The sequence below is a fragment of the Diceros bicornis genome, chromosome 8 (genome assembly GCF_020826845.1).
Source record: "Diceros bicornis minor isolate mBicDic1 chromosome 8, mDicBic1.mat.cur, whole genome shotgun sequence".
Classification (NCBI taxonomy): domain Eukaryota; kingdom Metazoa; phylum Chordata; class Mammalia; order Perissodactyla; family Rhinocerotidae; genus Diceros; species Diceros bicornis.
The window spans coordinates 48,047,311-48,065,660 of record NC_080747.1 but is presented as its reverse complement, the minus strand read 5'-3'; the positions used below and the strand labels follow the sequence as shown (position 1 = coordinate 48,065,660).

General features: G+C 35.5%; 1 protein-coding gene across 13 annotated transcripts in view; it reads right to left on the bottom strand.

Moving 5' to 3' along the window:
* Positions 1-18,350, bottom strand: part of ADGRL3 (adhesion G protein-coupled receptor L3) — a 784,802-nt gene that overhangs the window by 674,075 nt on the left and 92,377 nt on the right. The window contains exon 2 of one of the 13 annotated variants that reach the window (XM_058547158.1): positions 12,079-12,116. The exons of the other annotated variants lie outside the window; for them this stretch is intronic. The gene's annotated coding sequence lies outside the window, so the exon portion shown is untranslated. The remainder of the gene's footprint in view (positions 1-12,078; positions 12,117-18,350) is intronic. 13 annotated transcript variants of the gene reach the window in all.

Here is an 18,350-nt window from a genome sequence, read left to right as displayed (position 1 = left end):
CCCGTAAACCCCTTAAGGATCCTGGCAGTACATAGTGAATGTGCTCTAACCACTCTTTGAATTATGACATGGTGAAAAGCCTTTGTAAGGATCCTATTAATCTCTGGGTCAAAAGTGCCTTACAATCTACTAGGGTACTTGCATATGGTTCCACCGAAAATCTGCTTTCTATTTTAAAGAGTTAAAATAATTGCTACTTCTTTAGCAGGACCCGTACCTAGGATATTGGTTTGCCAGATCCTCTCCCAGATTTAGCTCTAAGAAACGTACTAATGTGCTTAAAGAACATATAATCTAGCCTCGTAGTTTACAACAAAACAAGCACACAATCAGAAAGTAACCAAAGTTTTCAGAGCTGTAAGGGAATTTAGAAATCAATAGTGCTATCATTTCTACGAGTTTCAGGTTTTACTTCTCTCTTATACCCTTCTAGACAACAAAATACCCCAAAAGGTAAGTCTGGGTGGAATCTCATAAATTTCAAAGCCTTAGGAAAAACCTCACAAGAAATCAATTTAAAAGTTCAATTTCTGTATTATCAGGAATTTTACTACCTTTAACAAAATGCATCTTGAAATAGAGACAGAAAAGTTGCCTAAAACTCTCTACTTGCCTTTACATAGTTGCCAGAAATACAAAAAGGGAGAAAAAGAGAGCAAGACAGAGCACACCACATTACATATCAGACACTTGATATGTTGGCAAAAAATGTACTCAAATATTTTAAATGATCCCAAGATAAACAGTCCTAAAAACATGAAAATGACATAGAACTGAAAAGAACAACTCCAAATCATTTCCTGAATCAAATTAGCTCCTTTTATATTTCACTAGTACAACCCTAGCAACTTAGCATTCTCTCTCACCTAGAAAACTGCAAAGGCCTTGTAACTGATCTCCTGCCTTCTACACTTACCCCAACTGAGCCCCAGTTCACTATCCATCCAGTAACCAAACTCATCTTTTACAGTGTAAATCAGATATGTCATTCTGCCTTCTTATAACTCTCCAAAATGATGTGCAAGAAAGCAGAAGAAAATCCAAATTTCTTACTGTGGCATTTTAGGACCCTGCATAACTTAGACCCTACCTACCTTTCTAACTTTTACCCCACTTTGCCTGCACACTAAATGCTGGTCAAATTGGCCTTTTCTGTCCCTGAAATAAGCCAAATTTGTTTGTTTCAGGACTCTTGCACTTGCTTTTCCCCAGATCAAGAGGTTTCTTCTTTATTAACGTTTGGGTCTCATCCCAAATCTTACTCCTTAATGGAGCCGAGGTGAGCCTCATTCCCAGATCACTCTACATTCCTTGACCTTGTACTATTTTAATTGTATTTAACACTCTGTGGAATTATTCTATTTAGGAAGTTATTTATAGTTTTTTTCATTGTCTGTCTCCCGCAAGTAGAACTGTTTCACGTCAGCAGGGATCAATTTTTGTTTACTGTCACATCCCAGTGCCTCAAACAGTTTTGGCAAATAGTAGGTGCTCAATAAATATCTATGAATGAAAGAGTAAAATATGATACTTCTGGACTATATTTTACACATTAGAAATATCTGGAAAATGGGGAGAATAGGAGGCAAATTTATTCTATAAGTTCATGTGGCATTTAACTTGCTGCCAAGAAGTAGTGTCATCATGAGGACTCCTTACTAAGACAGAGACAGACCTGAAAACGGTTTTATGCGGATTTAGAAAACAGCAGTCAAAAGCCCCACAAAACCCAACCAAGTATGGCTCCCGTTACGTCTCTAGGTCCCTAACCTTCTGTCATGGTTTTCAGAAGTTGCTGATAAGAGGAAGGGTCCTGTTAAATCTATACAAACAAGACTTAAAATCCAGCCCAGTCTGGTTCCTTCTTCTGCAGCCCATCCTTCTCCACTGAGATCACTTAAGCTACACTTTGTAACACTGTCATTGGAAGCTTAGTTCTGATCTCAGAGATGAGGGCTTTATACGGAGCCCTGGCCTAATATCCTGAGGTTTACCATCATGGTATTTGTGACTGGTGTAGGAGGGACATCAGAATTTCCACTTGACTCCTACGAGTGGTTTAGGGGGACATATAATGCACAGTCATTACTTCTGTGTACTGGAATTGGGGCGGAGAATCAAACACTGTCCACAGTCAACCGTGGGACTAGAGATCAGATCAGAAATAAGGAAACGGATCCAGGGACAAGGCACCTATGAGTCAAGATCTTGGGCAAGAACTGAGCAGTTCCTCCTGAGAAGTCGGACCTGATTCTTATCAGTCTCAGTGTGTGCTCTGCTTTGAACACTCTTCCCTCTCCACATTCTTCCCCATTCCTCTCTTACAACTTTCAATATCCCTTTTCCTTCAAATCTCAACTTAAATATCCCTTCTTTGGGTAGACTTCTCTGATACGCCAGGTTAGATCAAGTCCCCATGTATGTATTCACACTTAAAAACATTAATTACAATTCCTTATTACACTAGTTATCCAATAAGTATCCAATGACTGAATTAATGAGTGATGTTGATGATTAGATAATAGATTTCATTTCCAACAAAGCATAAAAAAAACGAGAAGGCTAAGCAGGATTTCTTAACCATAGTACTACTGACATTTGGAGTGAATATTGCTTTGTTGTGGGAGGCTGTCCTGTGCATTACAGAATGTTTAGCAGCATCCCTGACCTCTATTCACTAGATTCCAGGAGCACACACGCCCTCACCCCCACTTCAATTGTCACAACCAAAAAATGTTTCCAGACATTGCCAAATGTCTCCTGGAGACCAAAATTGCCCCCAGTTGAGAAGCCCAGGGCTTGAGTACACTGATCAGAATCTACTGCAAAATTAATACTTCTCAAAGAGCTAAGAGGACGGTAAAGTCCTCACCTCCAGCAAGTGAGAGAGGTGAAGTGCCATGAGATCACTACATTGCAAAACGTGGATACACTCAGAGAACACAAAGTCAATATGTGCTAGATGAGTTCATACTCAATAAAGAAAAAGACAAGTTCATCTTTTAGAGTAAGGAGAAGTGACTGATGATGTATTTAAATTTTTTTTAATTAACTTTATTTGTAGAGAAGTTTTAAGTTTACCCAAAACACTAAGCAGAAAGTATCGAGTTCTCATATAACACCTCACCCCCCCAAACACAGACACAGTTTCCCCTATTATTACATCTAGCACTAGTGTGGTACCTTTGTTACATTTGATGAGCTGATATTGACAATTATTATTAAGTAAAGGCTATAGTTTACATTAGGATTCATGTTCTTTGTGATGCGCATTCTGTGGGTTCTAACAAATGTATAGTGACACGTATCCAACATTACAGTGTCCTACAGAATAGTTTCACTGCCTTAAATTCCCCTGTGCTCCACCTATACATCCCTTCCTCTCTTTCCTTCCCAACTCCTAGCAACTACTGACCTTTTTACTGTCTCTGAAGTTTTGCTTTTTCAAAAATGTCATATAGTTGGAATCATATAGTATGGAATCAGACAGGCTTCTTCACCAGGCAACATGTCTTTACGTGCCTTGATAGCTCATTTCTTTTTATCTGTGAATAATATTTCATTATCTAGATGTACCAGTTTGTTTATCCATGTACCTATTGAAGGATATCTTCCAAGTTTTGGCAGTTATGACTGAAGCTTCTAGAAACCTTTGTGTGCAAGTTTTTGTGTGGATATATGTTTTCACCTCATTTGGGTAAATACCAAGGAGCATAATTGCTGGATCACATGGTAAGAGTATGGTAAAAAAACAAACAAAAAAAACCTGCCCAACTGTCTTCCAAAGTGGTTCTATATCATTTTGCATTCCCATCAGCAATGAACAAGAGTTCCTGTTGTTCCATACCCTTGTCAGCATTTGGTGTTGTCAGTGTTTTGGATTTTAGTCATTCTAATAGGTATGTAGTGGTATTTTTCATTGCTGGTTTAATTTACAATTCTCTAATAACAAATGATGCTGAGCATATGTTCATACGCTTATTTGCCAACTGCTTATCTTTAGTGAGTTGTCTGTTGTTTTGCCTGCTTTTTAACTGGATTATTTGTTTTCTTATTGTTGTATTTTAAGCATTCTTTGTATATATTAGATGCCAGTCTTATATCAGATATATGTCTTACAGATTTTCTCCCAGATATGACTTCTCTCTTCATTTCTCTGAACAGTGTCTTTCACAGAGCAGAAGTTCTTAATTTTAATGAAGTCCTACTTATCAATGTTTTTCTTTCATAGACTTGACTTTAGCTGTATAAAAAGTCTTCGCCAAACTCAAAGTCATCTAGACTTTATCCTATGTAATCTTCTAGGATTTTTATAGTTTTGTGTTTTACCTTTAGGTCTTTGATCCATTTTATCATTTTTGTGAAAGGTTTAGGGTCTGTTTCTAGTTTCATATATTTTGCGTGTGGATATCCAGTTGTTGCAGTACTATTTGTTGAAAAGATTATCCTTCTTCCATTAAAGTGCCTTTGCTCCTTTGTGGATGATGAGTTAACTATATTTGTGTGAGTCTTTTTCTGGACTCTTTTTCTATCCCATTGATCTTTTGACAAAAAGAATTTGTCTGTTCTTTCACCAATACTATACTATCTTCATTACTGTAGCTTTAGAGCAAATCTTTAAATTGGGTAGTCAGTCTTCCAACTTTGGTCTTCTCTTTTTTTTTTTTTTTTATTTTATTTATTTATTTTTTCCCCCAAAGCCCCAGTAGATAGTTGTATGTCACAGTTGCACATCCTTCCAGCTGCTGCATGTGGGACGCGGCCTCAGCATGGTCGGAGAAGCGGTGCGTCGGTGCACGCCCAGGATCCGAACCCGGGCCGCCAGCAGCGGAGCGTGCGCACTTAACCGCTAAGCCATGGGGCCGGCCCTGGTCTTCTCTTTCTAAATATTTAATGCTTTATGAACACTAAGATAAATAAGGTATCTAAGTGTAAGTACCATGATTTGAAAGCATAGGTTGTGTTATGAGTTTATAGGAGCACTAACTATGGGCAGAGACAATGGAGCCTGTTTACCACATTGTTACTTCTTCCTGGATGTACATACAGAAAGACTACTTTTCCCAGGTCTCCTTGTGGTGAGGTTGCAAACCAAGCGTCTCATTTCTGGATTATGAACTGTGAGCAGACCTGGCCATTAAAATACAGCTTCTGGTCTACCAGGTCTCTTTATACTACCACAGCCACACTAGAAGCCATGTATTCCAGAAGGAATAACAAAATGGAAGCAACCCGGGTCTACAAATCATGATTTAGAAAAGAAGTTCCCAAAAAAAGTCACCTGATAGGCAGTGGATACAAGCAAGAAACAAATCTTTATAGCATTAAAACCTTTATTTGTCACTGCAACATAGCCTGCACTAGCCTTAATATTACACTAAAAATAGTAGTTTATTTTTTGTTTTCGTTTTTTTGTCAGCATCATTCAGCAGTCAGGATGAGAAATTCAGAAAAAAGACTTATTTTACCTAAAGTTGAAATTTGGCACAAAGCAGACTGTCTGTGCCTAAGATCTGGATATCCTTTTTTATTCCCTCTCTATCAAAATAATACAAGACACCTAAGATATTAACTATCCATCTGATATCACAACCTAGACTGGAATACATCCATTCCACTCTTTCTAACTCCTGTAGAACATGCATAACTTATTTAGAGGCATTAAATTTGTAGGGTCCACAAGCATTCAGCCTGAGGTGATTCAATTATCTCCCCCGAAGTGGTACAAGTAAAAAGCAGCAGATGAAAGAAAAGGGAACAAAGGAACTCTAAAAAAAAATACTGATATTAGAGGGCATGGAAAAAGGGTTTCTTAGAAAGTAGTAATTGTAATGAGGATGCTCATCATTTTCACATGCTAGCTTTATTCCAGAAAAGCTCAAAAGGCTTTTGGATTTGATCTTACAGTTTCAATAGATGTGTGACTGCTTGAGAAAACTAATAATCCTCACAAAATATTCTCTTTGAAGGCACCAAAGAGCAGGATATAATTATGTGTCCCAATGGATTGATCACTTGACTACACCCTGGAATAACCGATGCCCTTGGCAAAGAATGGAAAATCAGTATTGTTCTTCACAGAGAGAAAACAGATTCTGCATTTAAGCAGCCATTGTATAAAGTCAGGAGAGAGAGCAAAACTCTCCGTATATATATCAGAAGCCAATACCATGGGTATAGTTTACCAAGAGCCTAAGCACTCTATTCTTCTACAAACCTGGTCTTTTAATAAATAATCTTTGAATGGCTAATCAGAATGAGAGTTGGTCCATTTTACATATTTTTATTTATTAGGTTTTGGCCAGGGGAAAGAAAATCTCTACTTTTCCAAGAGCTCTCATATACTGCGCATGATCTTAGAAACTGGGCAGCAAGAGAGACTACCTGGAATGTTTTCTAGACCTTAACCTTCCCATGACTTTTTGAAATTCAACAAGCAGAAGACCCTTTAACGGTATATTGCATTCATATCTAATGTTTACAGGCTAAACAGTGCATATCCATTGAGCACACAATTTGTGCCAAGTGCCAAAAAATAACTCAGATCCCAAAATAAGTGAGTTCCTTATACATGTAAAGTTGCTTGCAAAGGAGAAAAACAGATAAATTAGCATAATTCCTTCTTTCCTCAATATCCTTGGCAGCAAAGAACAAAACCCCCCACTGGTAAAAAGCTGCTCCATCTGCCATCCTATTGCAAGAACAGCTCGCTTTCTTGGAAAGGTGATTTATGGGACAACCAAATCATATCTTTTCATTTTTAAGGGATGGAAGATTGTGGTAGAGAAGTTTTTGTGGAGAATGTCCATCTACTGTAGGTCCATTGGTGAAAACACCTAAAATCCAATACTCTGAACCAGTGAATTATCAGCAATCTACCTTTCTTTTCCTTCTAACCTCTTTAAAGCATGAGGTTGTTATTCTTAGCTAAAGACACTGCTATGCTTTATTTATTATTATTTATATGTGTACATAAGGATGAGATTTTCTTAGTACGATAAATGATCACTGCTACATAGCAGTAAGTAAGTATTATGGTAGAAGTAATTGTCTTGCTAATTTTCACACATAGACAATGAGTAGATAAGATGCTAGTAACATACCCCAGTGATTACTCTCCTGCATTTTAATTTGTAGAGGCTTGGTAGAGGGGAAAAAAAAGAAAGGTGTTATAATGATTTGACCCAAATCTCCACTGTCCAACTGTGGCAGAGCCAAATTAGGATTCCAGATGTCCTCACCTCAGATATTGAACCACATAGAAGACCAAGTCATTTATTAATTTACTGAATTCAAATAGATTTCCAGAAAAGTAATTGACAGATGCGATTTCCTTTCTTCCTTCACATTTTTTTCCCCTCTGCAAAATCAATTAGAAATGAGCAACATTTAAAGCTTTACATTTTCGTGACTCAAAATAAATTTTGATCTCTTTCCTTTGGAGCCACATAATTTGAAGGAGTATTCTTTTGTCTACATGCACAGAAAAATTTAACTGAAGAACTTCCCAAACAAAAATCTATTTTACTTTCTCGTAAAGAAAAGAAAAACAAAATGGAAAGGTAAAATAGTATCGTTTACCACTGTATTATCTTTTTAAATAAGACAGTAAATAAACTGTAACACTCTATTATCAATTCAGTAATGCTGACTGTGCAAATTCCTACTTCCTTGGCTTCATGACCTTCAGAACTGCAATCTAATGATGAGAGGAAAGTTGCAGAGACCCTTTTAAGACAAGGTAAATCTTCAGAACTGCTATTCCATTCAGTTTTACCTATGCATTTTAATTTTTCTACTTTATGACTCCATTAATCTCTCATTTTCATCAGCCCCCATTTTTAATTACAGTATAAGTTTTGTAGACCTTATTTTTATTACTGACTGATGCCTTCACTAATGGTTTTTATTTTATTGTGAATTTCAAATGCAGTTATGGTGCCAGGGTGGATTAACCCCTAGCAGCAGACTCAGGTGAATGAACAGGATAAGCATAGTAAGTGTCCCCTAAGGAAGTCTTAAAAACACTAAAGTATGAATACGCAAACATTTTACTGTCGCTCACTGAAACCTCAAGGGGTATGAAAACAATAAGCAACACTTAACATAGATGGGACCCTTTTCTCCCTCCCTCTCTTTTCACTGCCACGCTTCCAAGGAACTACTTGTGTTCCTCCACCATCCTTCCACTCTCAGGGGCAGTGTTAGAGTGGGAGATCCTGTTCTCTCTCCATCTGGTATTTGTTCCCCCCAAAGGAGAGGAAGAACTGGTATGAGGCTAGTTTTCAATGGGATCATACTCAATTTTGGCAGAGTTACTGTGTCAGAGTCACTACTCCTATGTAGGGCCCTCCATGAGCTCTTTCACTTTTTCCTGGACCTGCATGCCCATAAGCATCCTTTTTTTCCAACTAGGAAGTCACTAGGACAATCTTACACTTGCTTTCAAGGAGATCTTGATTCACTAGCTTCTCCTTCTACAAACAAGTTAAGTGAGAGCATTTCAGTGGGATATAGCTTGAAACCCCACTTTTTCACCCAAGCTACACTCTCTAAGTTAGCCTTGACAATTCTAAAAATATCAGTTTGATCTTAATTTCCCAATAGGTTCAGAAATGAAACAGAAAAAAGGGTGTGATTAATTTGTACTATTCAACCCCCAACCAATGGGACAAGAAATTAAACTGCTAATTATCCGACATGTGGACTGTAGAACTTACCCTTCGGTACAATACACTATAGACCATAACTGCACTTTATTGGGGTTTTTTTTAAATATTATGTTTACATACAGATATACCTATTCGTATCGATATTGTTTTCATACTTTTTGAAACGTCGATATTGTTTGCATACTTTCATACTTCATATTCATTAACTGATATCTGTAATTCATGAATATATTTGTCAAAGAATTAACTCCTCAAGAAGAGTTTTCTTTCAAAGTAAAAATCAGTAACTTTACAACACTAAAATATAACAAAATAGTTTTATAAAAAAGACAGTCTTTAAAGACCCTTGTTTAAATTCCAGCTCCATGATTTATTTAATATGTGAATTTGGGCAAGGTACTTAATATCTCTCATCCTTATTTTCCTAACCTGTGAAATAGGAATAAAAATACTACCTCGTAAATTTGAATGTGAAGTTGGAAATAGTATCCCAGAATGGTGTTAGGCAATTAATAAATGATCAAGATGTTTCAGATATTGTCATCATGTGATAATTTTTTCACATATAATCATTTTTCATTATTATATTTTCAAAAATATATTTCTAGGCTTACAGTAGTAGAAAAACAGTCTTTAAAATTACAGTTCTGGTTTTTCATTCTTACCTTGGCCACTAATTGTTTGACATTGGGCAAGCCACCTTTTCATTATAAGCCTCAGTCCCTGCATCTAGAAAATGATGCTTTAAAAACTGCAGAAGTTTTGCACAGGGATTCAATAATGGATATAAAGTGCTTAGCATAGAGCAAGCATTAGATAAATATTATTTCCCCTCCTTTCTTCCTTTAAACAAAGGAATGAGTTTATTTGTTTTCTTTATAGGAAGAGGCTGCCAATGGTAGCTATAACCTTGGGCTTCATCTGCTGTAAAGACAGAAGATCTTTGCCCTTTAAAACAAAGTTCTAGAAAATAGTTATACAAGTGCCAGATGGGGAATGATTGGAAAGATGCACCAGGGAACTTTCAGGGTGATGAGAATGTTCTAAATCTTGTTTTAGGTGGTGGTTACACGGTTTCATATAACTGTCCAAAATCATTGAAGAGAACACTTCAGAAGTGTGCATATTATTTTATGTTAATTATGTCTCAATTTTTTAAAACCCAGGCTAACCTGAGAGTTAGAAAACCAAAGTCTTTATGGAAAGATTCTTTTTTTTCTATGAACTATTCATTATTAAATAATTATAGAAAAAGTTTGAACTATTAGGGAACATTTAAAAACTAGGGAATTCATATGGAAATCTAGATCCCCTACTTCTCTTTAAAAAATCAGAAGATCTGGTAAGACTGAACTCACATTTCTTCAAGGCAACAATCACTGAAGTTGAATAAAAGCTAACCTTTCAATAAAAGTCTGCCCCAGACCCTACGAAATCTAGTGTTTTCTACACCAACAACACATACTTATCTAAACAGAAGCCTCATTGATTTTATAATCCATTGTACAACACCATATGTAACACAGTTGTTTTAGTACTTCAAACTTGAACTCTCCTTGGAAGGAGTACAAGATGGTACATAAATTCTGTAACAACAGAGTAATGTAGAAATTCTAATACATGTGACCTACTACTCAAAGACCAGATCTAGACTAAAACTCATTTTTCCAAAGAAAAGATTAACAATTTAAATGTTGTAGCAAAAATATATCTTGTTTCTTATAGACGTAAAGTAGAATAGTTGAAAAAAAATCATTTGCAAAATCTGCTGTTTCAAAGAATTAAGTGCTTCAAATTATTCCTGCCAATGGTTTATGCAAGGCACAAGGCTTATGACTGATAAAATACTAGTTATTTGATTTTGAATAATACAATCGTGTCTCCATTGTTTAATAATCCAATCTTGACTCATAATTTAACAAGTTATAAATATGACCCAGAACTCTGCATTCTTTGCCTACATCTTGAGTAGAATTATCCAAAGACAAAGGATTGTAAGGCAGCCACCAGTGTTGCACTGTCTAAATGATTCACTCCAGGACTGTCAGAATTACTTCAGGTGATGCTTATCTTAAGATGGGAAGAACCTTTCCATCAAAGGTCCATAAAGCCCTAGGCTTTCAGTAAGCATTCACTATACAGTTGTCTCTCGGTATCCATGGGGGATTGCTTCCATGACCCCCGCGGATACTAAAATCCGCGGATGCTCGAGTCCATCACTAGGCCCTCCTTCTCTGCGGGTTTCGCATCCGCGGATTCAACCAACCTCAGACTCTAAACATAGTACACGTATCCTCCGCGGATACGGAGGGCGGACTGTATTTGTAACGCTCGTCTATGAGTTTTAAGTCAATGGGAGGACACCCCAGAGAAGTTGTCCCAAGGCCCTTTGGAGCTTGTTAAAAACAGATATAATCAGAACCACAGAAATATGTTATTACAAGGAAGCTACACACATACACAACACACACAATTAACTTCTGAAATGAAAATCTGAAAATTATAACAAACACAAGAATAGGAAAAGAATAATAAGCATAACAAAAGCTGAAAAACACACACTATTAAGTGTGAGAATACACAAAGTAAAAAAATCTCAGGTATAAAGCTTAAAAAAGAATTTTAAAAAAGCCCTCCTCACTGCCTGTTGCCATTCAGGAGTTTGTTTTTCAGTAGCATTACCCAAAGGCAGGGCAGGGTATTCAATCACTTTCCCCAATAACATAAACAAACAAGCTGGAAGCCTCATGACCTGAAGTGCACAGAGAGAATTTCATCTACAATAGTGCAGTGGGTATTCCCTTTAGAGTTGCACAACTATTGGATTAAAATCAAATGCATTTCACTACAAAATGAGAAACAAGGATTGAATCAATTACCTGAAGGCAAAACCTATCCCACAATGAAGTCTTTACCACCATGAATGCAGCAGAAGAGCAAGGTAGGAGGGCTACAGCACAAATATTCTACAATTATCAGCTGCGGCTACACAAACATTGTAGCTCTCATTTACCTGGAGAGTCTGTCACATCTGTGCACAGCAGCCACAGCTGCTACCCAAGGCAGAGAATAAATGTGTTCACACCCTTGCAAAAACAAGCTATCTATTATCATCTCCTAATACTGAACATGATGCCTGGTGAACAGGGCAGAGATTCTGCGTTGTCTTTAAATAAATACATTTCTTTAAATTGTGATTTTTGCAAGGTTTAATATATCTTTTTCTGTCAAATCCATGTTTTATGTAACCACTCAAAATTAGTATGTATTCTTTAGTGTTTATTAAACTAAATGAGGGAACCAAACTATACTAGGTAGTCTGTGGGACCATTGATAAAATTCACCACTTATGTATAAGAACACAGAATCATTTATCTTAAACCCTGAGAAAGAAAGCTGTGCTAACCTTAAAAATCCTGCATTTCAGAAACTTAATGCTGCCACCTGAAATGTAAAATGCATAAATATCTAATTAGTCTTTATTATAAAAATGTAAGATTCCAAACAATTAACCAAAGAAAATGACAGATTCAGTCATAGAACAATACTTTTCCAGAAACAGTTTCTGTCACAACCATTTTCAGGTAAAAATCACAAATAGGACCATTTAATATTAAATTTGCTAGTGAGGAAAAAAAGACTGGATAAATCCAAATTTATCAGTATTACCTTAATAATTGTCAACACTTGGATAACATTTGCCATGTGCAGGGCATCATTCTGAGCACTTCATATGCACTAAGTTGTTAATTTTTAAAACCTATAAGGGAGACATTATTCTTATTCCCAATTTACAGAGGAGGAAACTGAGTTATAGGAAGATGTAGTGATTTTTTTCCCTCTAAGACCACACAGCTAGTAAAGGCTGAAGCTGAGCTTTCAAAGTAGACATTCTATCTCCCAGAGTCTGAGAGTCTGACTACTATATAATTAGTATCCAAGGTTCTCATCCAAGAAGCAAATGTTTGGTATGTTAACACCACAAACAAGAGTCATCAATTTGGAGAGTCACGTTAAGTTGATATTATAAAATAATCTAACTTATTTTAAAGTTTATTAGAATTTATACATACCAAGGAAGGGGATTCTTCGTAAGTCACCTTAAAAATTTACGCAATAATATAGCAAATTTTCCATTAATTAAAAAAAATATATATATACTGGAATCCCTTCTTAGAATTTAGCTCCTTTGTTAGACTTCATTTTCATATTCATTAATTAACTAATATTTTTGGGGTACCAATGCAGTCTATATTATATTTAATAGCATACTGCTAACTTTTGAGAGTAGATTTTATTTTTGGAAAATATACTTTGAGCCAAGCCAGGTGAGTGAAGTGACACAAAGAAATAGTTCATATAGTTTTTGGCAAAACAATGGGACTTACTTTCTTATCCGTTAATAGTTATAAAGGCAATTCCAATGAGAAGTTTCAAAAATGATTCCGCAATATCCTCATCACTAGAATGTGTACAGTTTTCCATAATAACTACTTTAAAAGATTGCCTGATTTGCATTAATTGCACTATTTCTGGCAGTTTGGTTTTTAAATTCACATTACCTTACACTTATATCTCATAATGTAACATAAATAATGAGTTAGGATTTTGTTTTGTGGATATTTTATAAACATTATTAATATGCACAATAATATATATTAGCAGTTTTTGAACCTGAATAATAAAAACTTCACAAAACTTTAGAGTTGAAATTAAATCTTGTAAAAAAATATCCATGACTAAAGGAATTTTTTTCAGTACTAAGCAAAAAAAAAAAAAAAAAAGAAGAAGAGAGAAAGTGAAAGGTTGTTCAAGGAGAAGTAAATAATGCTGGGTTACACAAACTGTTCAACTTTTAATAAAAAATTCCCAATACCTATTTGTTAGATAAAAACACACAAGGAGAGGATGGATTTTGAACCATTTGCTTCACAGTCTCCACTAATGGCGTTCACTTCACCATCTGTAATTCTGCAAATTCTCACTCTCCAAGCAAACCAGTGGCCCTATGCATCGTCCTCATGTTACTGTTCCCTCATGTCTTTCCCTCATCATTCTCACTCTACTATTACCCATCATCACCCTTTTAATAAAATCCAAGGTCCTCCTACTCTGAGAAACAAAGATTCATCCAATCTGATCTCAAACAGTCTTCTGCCAATTTTTTCCTCTGAATTTACGTCTGCAATAACACCAGGTACTTTGACTCTCATCTGCCTTAAAGAACACTCTTTATAACGTGGATTATGATATAATCTTATATTGTAATCTAAGAGTCAAATCAAGATAATTATTCTCCAGTGTTTAAGTTTAATAGATACTTTCAAACTAATTTCTAGGCCTTATTTCTTGCCTTTGCCAATCTCGATCTGTAAGTTTCTGAAGGTCAAATTCTGGACTTTCCTTCTTTTAAAACATAAAAGCTCTAGCAATAAGCACTAAATTAATAAATTTATTATACAAGTCTTTGCTGAACTATTCATAGATTATAAAGTTTTTTATATTTTTGTTATTTTTGTTGTTATTTCAGATTTATCCTCATCAACAGACAAACTGAGATTTGTTCTTACTCCTAATAGTCAAAGAAATCTCTCTTTCTCTACCAAAATTGCTTATTTGGCTATTTCACCACTAGGGGAGTAAAAGGAGGCAAAGCATCAAAAAAAGTTATCTGTTGGCCCTTTTGGGGTAAAGAGAAATTTTTACACCAGTTAAGATGGTTGTAAGTGAATTTAAAATATTGACACAAGATTGGCAGCTGCTCACATTCTGCCTGAAAGGTTTACTACTGGCAGGAACTCCCGGCAGCTGCTTGTTTGAAACGTGAGAAAACATTTGGACAGTTCGGCTAGCCTGATTTTCCCCTTAAAATCTGTTTGGCAAAACTTCCTGGCAGTTAAAGTAAGCCTGTGAAAAAGCTTTTTAAAAAAGTGTTCACATCTCCTCATAGAACTCGTTTTGCCAGTATAGACAGTATTTTTAAAAGTTATATTTTAAACTCACAATCTTTTTATTTGGGCTAATATTTTCCTTCATTTAGCCAATACAAATGTAAAACGGATGGCAAGGTATGTTTTTATAATAAAATGATTAAATGGTCCATAGTGAAATATTTTTAAAAGTTAATTTTTTTATACCAAATTAAGATTAGAACAGAGACCACGATCTGCAGCTTTCTCAGTGAGTTCAAAATGTTTATTAAGAAACTACTTCAACAACGCTAGGATTTAGAGAACTCATTCTTAAGCATTAGGGCAAATTTGCAAGTACAGTTCAAACTCCTTAACTTAGTCCTGTAACATTCACCTGGAGAAAACGAGCATGAGCCATCTCATTCATCCACGCACTCTGCATAAAATAACCGCTGCCCAGGGATGTGTAATTTGTGTACTCAACTTTTATAATAATTTTCTGAGCATTTCCTTTCCTTAATGGGTGTTCCTCTCTCACTTTAACTGCTTTCCTCTCATTCACTTTCAAGTATGTCATGGCCTCTGCAGTGCTCCCCTTATCTAAGGCAGAGCAATCTAAAGAATATTGATTTATGATGGCTATGTAATTTACACACTCTGCAATTTTCCTGTATGATTTATTCAAAAAATAGATTGTACATTAAGCTTGGCATTCATTAGGCTGGCCTATTCCAGTTTCATATTAATTCTGTATCAGATTTGTTTGGAAGATTTATGCATTTAGAGCATGCAGAGTTGTTTGGCAGATTTTAAAGTATTTGCAAAATCATAGTAACCCTTTAGAAACATTTGCATTGAAACACTGAATGAAGGCCATAATGCCAATAACCTGGGATTATATAGAAATAAGATACTGGCATTATATATGAGAATGAGTCCTCAGTAAACACCCCTTTTAAGAAGTTGTTAAATTTCAACTAAGTTCTTTCTTTCATTAAAATAAATATAAGAAAATTGTGAGAACTATCCATTACTGATAAGTGTAAGTTAAAAACATAAACCCATAAAAAACCCACTTAAACCCATAAAAAACCCACTCTTCAGCGTGCTGCTACACTTGTTTCAAAAAAGAAAACTGGATCCCAATATGTGATGATAAATAAGACAATAAGCGAAAACTCGAAAGGTAAAAATAAAAATCATAATAAAGGATGCCATATACATTTTCTACTATGAACACCAAAATTTCTTGATAATCTTTTAAAAAAGCATCTCTATTATTTTGGATTTGCTAATGAACAGTGAACTGTGAATTATTAAGCTTTTGTCGATAAAGGTAATTGAGAAAATATGCAAATAAATTTTTAAAAAGTTACCTAGATTCTTAACAATAGCCCTCACAGACATCAGAGGGGAAAAAAAAACGAATCTTCAACTCATCTGACATACGCACCTTTTCTTCTTTTAACCAAAACTACACTTTTTCATATAAAGCCCTTCATTTGTTCAAATTGATACTGACTCCAAAAGAAAAACAGATCTTTTCAAAGAGGTAAAGTGTTCAGCAGAAGGTGGCAACATTGGACATAGATTGATGCCTCTAATTCCATATGTGACTTAAGAGCAAACTGCCAGCAAACTGATAATCTGAGTCAGCATTTACATCACATTTCCTTTATTTTTAGAATAAGAAGGAAATTAAGTGAGGATACCGACAAAAACATGAGCTTTCATTTAAGACACTAGTAGAGAAGAACATGATCAAGGGCACTTAAAATAATGAGAACCTGACATAACACAAATGACTTCTAAGAAAGTGTGTCCCTGACAGAGCCTGACTACGATGCTGTATAAATTACTATTTATATTTATGGTTTGGTTGTAATAGATGAAGCATTATTTCAATGATACGCCACTGAATACCAGAACTGACATATCACAGAAAAGTGGGAGAGAAAAGACGGGGAGGGTGGGCAGGTTGGAAGAAAGATGGAGGGGAACACTCAAGTTGTAATTTAAAATAATTATTTTCCAATTTAATCACAAATATATCACACATTCAAAAGCAAGCTAAATGTTCAATATGTAATGTCATTATCACCTCTAATGTAGAAAAGTGGACGTGATATTTGTGCATTAAAGTTACTTGAAAATTTATAATTACTCAAATTATTACAGATTTTTGATTGTTCCCTCACTGAACTACAAAAACAAAAGCTGACATCTGATTAAGTTATGGGAGCCTGTAATAAATCATTTGAAGTCATTTATTTGGAAATGGAACCCTTTATAACCTTTTCTATTATCAAAACATATCAATCTAATCAATTTAATTTTCAACACAGATATTGCTTTTCCCTACCTGTCAAAATGTACAATGGGATTTCTACAGAATATAAGTAATTAATTTTTAACTGCAGAAGTAAAGAACTCTGCTACTTCATAATTTAATTTTATTATTATTTTTAACGTAGCAGGGGTTGTCCTGATGGTTATTACTTGGCTGAATGAATTGAAGTGTGGCTCCCTGGGCAGCTGCTGACATAATGACTGATTGTGTGCAGAGCAGAGAATGTGAATGATAAATTTTGAAAGGCTCTGGAATTTGTGAATAACAAAAGTAGCTACAGTTCCTAAAATCTAACCATTTGTTCTCAGCAACAAAAGAAGACTCAAAGGCTTTTGTTTAGTGAAATGATTCAAAAACAGGATACAGAGGAATTAAGGGTTATCTCTACCAGCACAATTCAGCAAGCTGCTTGTGTGCCCAAGTGGAAGGATCACAAATGTAGGCTGGTTAGCATGGTATAAATGGAATTAATCTGATTCTATGCCCCTTAATATTATTATGATATTGTCTTGACAGCTTCCTTAATATCTTCACTTTTTTTGCAAAAAAAAGGGCGGGGTGGACACATAGAAATAGTATCTGTTTAATAACGTTCACATGGACAGGTTAATGATTAATTCAAAAATATTCAATAATTAAAACATATACTCAAATTAGTTTGTAACAGAGTCATAAATCATTAAAAAGAAAAAAAAAACAGCCTTGGCTGTAATATGTACTAGCTACGTAATCTTGAGGAGTTGATTCTTCTTATACTTCAGTATTCATACATGTAAAATGGCTATTTGGAGGATTATACAAGATTCTGCAAGTAAAACACATAACAGAAAGCCTGGCAAATAATAAATGTTCTAATATTAGACAGTGGTGGTGGTAATGGTGGTATGAATACTAAGTACCATTGCAGAGGGTATCTTATCTAACCCTCACAAGAATCTCTTGAGATAATTAAAACAAACCCTCGAAGGGTGGCAGAATATGCCATCCCAAAAATATGACTGTGGGAGTTCAGCACATCTCTCCCCAAAATACGCCGCTTTGGAATACTGATTATTTTGAGCTGTAGGCACATGAAAAACAGCAAATGCAAGAGAGAGGCTGTCTCTGAACTTGCCTTATCTACCTAAAGACAGAGCCTCCAAAAGGAACTCATTGTCCTAAATTCCCTGCCCGGAAGTTTCATCAACCAGGAAGATTGACACTTATCACAGAAGCAAAGAGCAGAAGTTGACACCACACCCAGAGAACGTTTGTCATAAACTGTCATACCTCCCATCTATTCTTCTAAGGGCCCATTCATCTTTCCTAAAAATCATTTATTCTCTCCTAAGACCTACATCCCCCTACGCTTTCTCTATTAAGATTGTACTTAAGACTGAATTCTTAGCCACCTTGGGGAGTTACTCATTTTTCCCT